This window comes from Merops nubicus, unplaced genomic scaffold, assembly GCF_000691845.1.
Source record: "Merops nubicus isolate BGI_N331 unplaced genomic scaffold, ASM69184v1 scaffold8486, whole genome shotgun sequence".
Lineage (NCBI taxonomy): Eukaryota > Metazoa > Chordata > Aves > Coraciiformes > Meropidae > Merops > Merops nubicus.
This window is the reverse complement of record NW_008616903.1, coordinates 14,543-21,813: the sequence shown is the minus strand read 5'-3', so window position 1 is coordinate 21,813 and position 7,271 is coordinate 14,543.

Here is a 7,271-nt window from a genome sequence, read left to right as displayed (position 1 = left end):
CAGAGCTGATACTGGCTTTCCAGACACCTGTCTGCCCAAAGCACAAAAGCACCCGCTGTTCTCACCCACCTCTCTCCCATCCAAAACCAAAGGCATCCAAATTTATTAGTCTTGCAGCATACAATACGATGGCAACACCACTGTGTACGTCAGCCTGAACTCGTCCTCCCTCCCCCCCATCCCCTTAAAACAGCAGCACAAAGCTCCACCTCAGAGACCTAGGGTGAAGATAAGCCCATCTGGATTTAGATCCAGACCTCCCTAAAAGCCTGAGCTTGCTCAGTGTTAGGCTCTGGCTGTCCTCAAGCAGTAGGAGTGGCAAGGATGTTCCATCAGACCCTGATGCCTTTAACACTGGTTTACTTGAAGTGTTGTGCCAAAGGGTTATGTGGAGGAACATGAATAATTAAGAAAGTTCTCAAAAACTGTGTGAGTGAAAATATATTGTAGGCATCCTAAGAACAGGCTGTTTCTGTCCACTGAGGCATCTATAGCACTTTTAATTCATAACTTCCATTGTACGCTGATAAAATAATGAGATTCATTATTCCTATCACGTCCTTTCTGAGGATGCTGGGAGAGTGTGGGAAAGGGAAGAGAGAAAATTAGTTATCAGTCACCACTCGCCAAGAGTAGATCAAGCACTCAAGAGTTACACATTCATGTAAAAATGACTCAAGGGAGTTTCATCTATTCCTTTACTCCTAGCTTATACTTTTTTCCTCCTGTCCTGCAGTCTTTGCTCCTCTGCTGCTCTTGGTTACAACTCGCCTGCAGCAGACAAGTTGGAGAGTGGTAAACAATTCTGGCTTTTTCCCCTTCAATCACAAGACTTCACTTGCACTCCTTTTCCCAGGCCTCAGTGCATGCCTGATTTCTGGGAGCAGAACAGAGAAAAAAGAATAGAGTGCATCTTTAGCAACGTGATAAAAATCATTCTCTCACACAGATAACTGGAGAAAGATTTCAAACGAGCTGTTGTGCCAAGCACCTGATAGCGAAACCCGGAGTTGAAGCCAACCCACACCTTCCTGCTCGTAGACACAGCTCGCTCATTATCTCCCCAGCACTCTCTTTTCTCTGCTAACTCTACCTGCAACTACAATGTAAGTCACCACTGAGCACACCCTCACACCAAAATGCACTGTGCTCTGAGGCCACTATTTCCCTAACAAAAACACATTGCTGTGGCAGACACCTCATCTCAATTTCTTTCTTTCACATATAGTTAGGAAAAGCACATTAGGCAATGAGAGATGAGACAGGAGAACAGGACACACAGAGAATTGATGGTTTTGGTGCAATCGAAGGCATGGAGGAGCGGGCAGGTGAGCAGAGCAGCTGGGAAGGGAGGGGACGAGGGGGCAGCAGGAGGTGCGGAAGGGACGAGCAGCTTGTGCTCTTAGTGCCAGAGTGCCAGCTGGCAGCTACATGCTGCTGGTTGCGTGTGGGCTGTGAATATAACACAGGAGATGAGCCTTTAGGGGAGGAGCTGTCTGATAAATCATTAATGAATGAAAATATGAAGTAATCTGTCTGCCTAGGAGGCAGAATCATCTAATGATGATGATGACAGAGTAGGAGGAGATGAGGAGCCTATCTCACCCACAAGACCACTAGCACACCAGCTCCTTTTTGCTGTGCATAAGACACACCCGCCTCCTTACACTGAAGGGCTGCTTTCTTAAAATCAACTCGGAAACCCCACGATCTAGGTAAAAAAATGGTAATATAATTTACAGAATGCTTTTTGAAAGCTGCACCTCTGGCTTCTCTTTTGTCACAGGCAGTACACAAAGCACACATGTCCCTGCTCAGAGACAGCTTTCACTACAGCAGATTTTTTTTTTTTTCCAAGCCACAGCAAAACCTGGTACAACCTTTCATCAGCGCCAGTGGCATTTAATTTTAAATTGATTAGCTACATACACAGTACTAATTACCCATGGGTATTTTTTTAGCAATTAGACTATTGGTTGGATATGTAAGGGTATGTCTGTGTGTGGATGAGGACACTGCTTTCTCTGCACTCTCCTAAATAGAAAGGAAAAAGCTCAAGAAATGATGTTGAAAGGTGCATTTGCATTTATGGGGATAGCTGCAGGGGCACCAGACACAGGCGGTCAGAAAATGACAAGGTTGTCAGGGGAAGGGGCAGAAGTTTAGTGCAGTTTCCTTTGCACAGACCTAGCAGGATGTGTCATGCAGCACAAACTCAAATTGGACCCTGCATGAAAAAGAAACCATTGGTTTTGTACAGTTCTCATGCTTATTTGGAAAGATCCTCACAAATCTGATTCCCGATTTGTGTGAAATCTTTAACTGTCCCCTCCTTCCGTCTTAACCCCCCCCAAACGTTCAGGGATTAAAATATCTTAAAAATAAATACCTAAGACAGACATGGCACAAATCAATGTGAATCCATCTAATGTTGGCACATTTGTGGGATGAGATACATGTACTTTATCAATCAGTGTACTTAAAGTCATGATTTTCCAGAGTGAATGGTTGAAGAAACCATAAATAGAAGACACATACGGCCATGGCACAGCCTATACAGCTAGAAACTTAACCAAGCACCTGAGAAGACCTGTGCAGTTTAACTGCATACCTATTTACAGCACTGGAGTCCAGTTTAATTATCCTGCCAAACACCCCTGAGCCACACAAGAGTATTATAATTTACCAAAGGACCTGCTCAGCCAATTTTACAAGGGAATTACCTGTGCCTAATCTAATTGCTAAGAAGTAGCTAAAACTACCTTAGACCTAGAGAGACCAACAAAGAAGCAGGCACCTCAAAAAGGTTCAAGAAACTTCATGAGGCTGTTCCTGTAAATTACAGCTATGGCAATTTGAGGATGAGCTCCCTGGAGATGTTCTTGGTGACAAACACTGTCTTCCACCCAGAACAAGCACAGGTGAGATGACTTACACACAGAAGTGTGATTTCCCACATCCATAAGCCTTCTAGTGGTTATTGAATACATTTACATAATAAGTGGGTTTTGTAAATTATCCACTGATGATGTCATACAGATTTAAATAATCTGCAGCACCAGTCTCTGTTGTTTGCAAGCTGTATCTGACACTTCAACAGCCTTTGCGAAAGGTTTAACTGGGCTCCATTGAAGAATCCTACTTTTCAAGCTTCTGTTTAATCATAAGATGAGCAGCACCTATAAAATGTAATTAATGGATTGGGACGGCTTAGGTGTTTCCAAACCCTTGCAGGAAAACAGTACACAACATCTGAAGGCATTACTTCTGAAAATTACAGAAAGTTTAATTGGAGACTGAAGCTCCAGTCAGGCTTGTTACTGCAGTAAATGGACAGTGTTAACCTGTCGAATAACCACAGAAGCACCTTTGGTGAGTCACTTGCTAGTTTATGTCTTGCCAAACTGACCCAGAACGGATTTCTGCCAGCACCGTTACCGACAGCTACTTCGACACATTGTGTGCACTGCCATGATTTCAACTAGCATGTGTTCTGGGTTTAAAAAAAAAAAAGAAGGAAAAACCACAAAAGCTCCCTTCACACTCCCCTGCTCCACTGACACAGATGAGCCTAGGACAGATGACCTGGATTCAAACTGGTTTAATAGAGGAAAGGGCAAGTTGTGAGCAGACAAAGCAAGCTCCAAAGGGATTTCTCTCAGACTTTCACAGTTTTCTGGTGCCTCAACCAACCCTGACTTGCAGAGCATATTAAATTTGCTGCTCTCCCTGTCCAATATCATTAGATAACTGTCTGTCAAAGAACAGATTTCTACCAAAGCTAGTTATGAACCTGAAGAAATTATACAATTAATTGTCAGCTGTGTCTAGGGCGTCTTACTTCTCCACCATGAACTCTAAAGATTTTTTATACACATACATATATATGTGTGTGTGGATGGATAGAGAGATAAACAGATAGATATGGGTGTGTGTTTTTTTATATATACACAGATAGATATATAAATTCCTCCCTTTTTCTTGTTTTAAATAAGGAAAGTTCTTGTCTGGGTGACAAGCAGAAGCACCTCTAACTCAGAAGAGCCTAGAGCTTACACCTTAAAGCTGGAATTTATCCAGATACAAGAGATCCAAGGAAGAAGAAGATACCAAGACATTGACTACATTCATACGTAGCTTCAAAAATAGGAGAAATATTCTGGGGAAAAAATATCATGAGAATTGCTGGTTACAGTAGAAGCGAAACAGCAGCGATAATTTGACACAAAAATTCTCTACACAGCAGCCCTCTTACAGCTAGCTCCTGCTGAAGGAGAATGGTGGCCTGAAAAGGTGTTGGTTCCTCATAGTACTGAGGTGGAGTTTTTTTAGACAAAAGCAGGTAGGTAAAAGTCACAGCTTTGGAATTTTTTATTTCTTTAATCAGAAGTACAACTAGGGAGATACTTAATACAATAGAAACTTTTGATGTTGAAACAACAGAAATATTTAATACAGCATTTACAAGCTCCCTGTAATACATGTGCTTTTCAGTGGTGTCTCAAATACATGCCTCAAGGGAAAAACATAATTTTCTTTTTATTTCTGGAAACTTCAAGGTGCTGTAAAAGGGGTTTTGCAACACCAGAGTAACAGGTCTGTGCATCCCACAAAATTTCAAACTGAAGTCTCACACACATTTACCCAAATCACACATGCATAAAAGCATCTGTAAAAGCAGATGCAAGTCTGGGGATCTACACTGGATGAGAAAAGCAAAGTAACAAACCCGATTTTAATGTGATCCCTTCCCTATGACCCCTGGCTGCACACAGGGAGCAGTTCGAGTGCTTTGCTGTCTCTGCCTGGTGACAGCTCCCTTCTCAGAGCCCTGCCCAACACCCACCTTCTGAAATGCCTTCAAGGTGGGCTGCTTTCTGTGTACTACACAACGCATAGACCTTTTGCACGCTGCTGCACGGGATGCTAGATGAAGGGTGCTACATCTTTTATTGAGCTTTAGCCACATGAAACTGCTCAGAGCAAGACAGGAGCCACAGCTGCGTGCAAGATGCACTGTCCTTACTAATAGTCAATGGCATACTCCACACGCATGACCTGACAAGTTCCTGCAAATAACTGTTTCTGGATAACATCTACACCACATGCAGAGGATGACACACATATGGAAGGCACATGCTGCACTAACATAGAAATGATGAGTACTTTACTATCAATGTGCAAGAGCTATGTTTTACACTAGCAATGAAGCTTGTGTTTTCGTTACGCTTAGTTCCTCAGGGTGAGCAAAAGGCTGCTGCAAGCAGCCCCTTAATTTAAGACAAGCTTTCTTTCTGCTTTGTCAGCTTTGAATAGTGCTCTCTTTCAACTGAAACACTTGGCTTATAAACAGTCTAATCCGAAAAAGAAAGCGAAGATACATGCTGTCATTTACAGCTGTGCATGCTAATCCCCCAACAACATCTAATGACAAATAGGAAAGCTGGTGGTTAGACTCAAATTAAGCCTCCCTGTGTAATTACAGTCAGACAGAGGGCAAAACTCCAGAGCAAAACATTTAAAAAAGCAAAGGGAACAATCTTGGGCTCCTGCAAAGGCATTTAGTGGACACCAAAATGTTCATAAAGTATATCTTACAATTAAAACTGTGAATGTTGCACAATCTTGTCAGGCAAAAAATATGCCACTTCACTTACATGCAAATTTGTTTTTCTGTGTTTTGACACGTTCAGTGTAATCACCATGGTAGAAAACAATAAGAAGCCTACAGCACCTATCAGCTGTCAATCTCTTATGTTTTCTGTATGTCTACAGATGTATTTGGAGATATTCTGCTCTATAGACAGAGCAGAAGTTCATGTAATTCATCTTCCATCAGTCTCTGTCTCACAAGAATAAAGACACGTAGCAGCTTGAATATTTCTCATCAGAGAATGTAAATGGAAAGAAAGGGGGGGAAAAGGGGATTAACGTTTGATAGTAAACAGCATGCCGAGACACTAACACCCTAATATTGCAGAATTAGCAGAGGGGAAAAAACCTGACAAAGCCTCCTAATGTCACGCACAACCAACAAATACCACAGCAAAATGAGGACTTTCCTAAACTGATGTTTCAGGCCAATTACTACTAACCAGACTTAGCATCTATCACAGCAATGGGTGTTGGTGTGCAGATACAACCACTAGCTTTGAGGATACTGTAATATAATATGGTGTTAATTCCACTGAAAAAAAAGACAATTTTTAAACTTTTGAGAAGCAGCAAAAGAGAACAAGAAATGACCTGAAATCCTGTTTCCAAATTATACAGCTTAAGTTTCTTTCCCCAGAGCCTTCTTTCTAACTAGCATCTTAATTGCATGAATGGGAAGGTTTTTCAACCAGGGACCATGGCAGTTAACATTTCAGATCACACATAAGATCCACGCGTATTTCTAACTAATAATTTTACAAAGAATCTAAAAAGTCTTGTGCTGTTTTTATCTTTATGCCTGAAAAGCTACTTGCTTCTGTTATGATTTTTGCACAGAATAAAGTAAAAAGTGTTTGATTAAAAAAAAAAAGGCAAACCGTAGTCAGTAAATCAATACGGTCTGAAAGGTTGTTATAGGATTAGGTATCACCTTGTAAGACTAGAAGGGCAGGATTCTCAGCACAGCATTCAAAACCCTGCCAGACTGAGCTAGTAGATTTTATATTTCTCACTGCATGACACAGCCAAGGATGTACACAATCTTAAGGCTTTTCAAGCTTTTGCCAGAGGGAAAATTTCAAAGCAGACTTCTCCCTGCCTCGTAATACTAAATGGGCTGGGCAGGAATGACATTTAAACAGTTGTGTCTTATATTTTCTCTTCTCTAAAAACAATAGCAGCAACACGACTTGCTATATTACATATATTCCTATAGGTGGGCGAAGAACAGGTATAAAGGTCACGAGGACAAAACACTATTAGAAGGCTCATAAAACTGTTAGCTCTGAGGTTTTCAGGGTGATATCTTCTGCATGAACACAAATTTCTCATGAATTTAAGCTCACTGAGTATTTTCTAAAAATTGCCATCAGTGATTTCCCTGATGTGTTTAGGGAAGAGCTGACTCTCTCAGACCAGTGGAGGCTGTGTGAAACCCCTTGGAGCCCATGAATGCTGTTCACCCTTGCTAGTAGGGCTGCTGCAGGATCATGCTCTCCAACAGAGCTTTCCACCTCAGCTGATGGAAGCACCAGGCAGGAGTCTCTCCCACCACCGAACACTGGTCTTCAAGATACGCTCATCTTAATTTTTAATTTGAAATGGATATTGTGAAA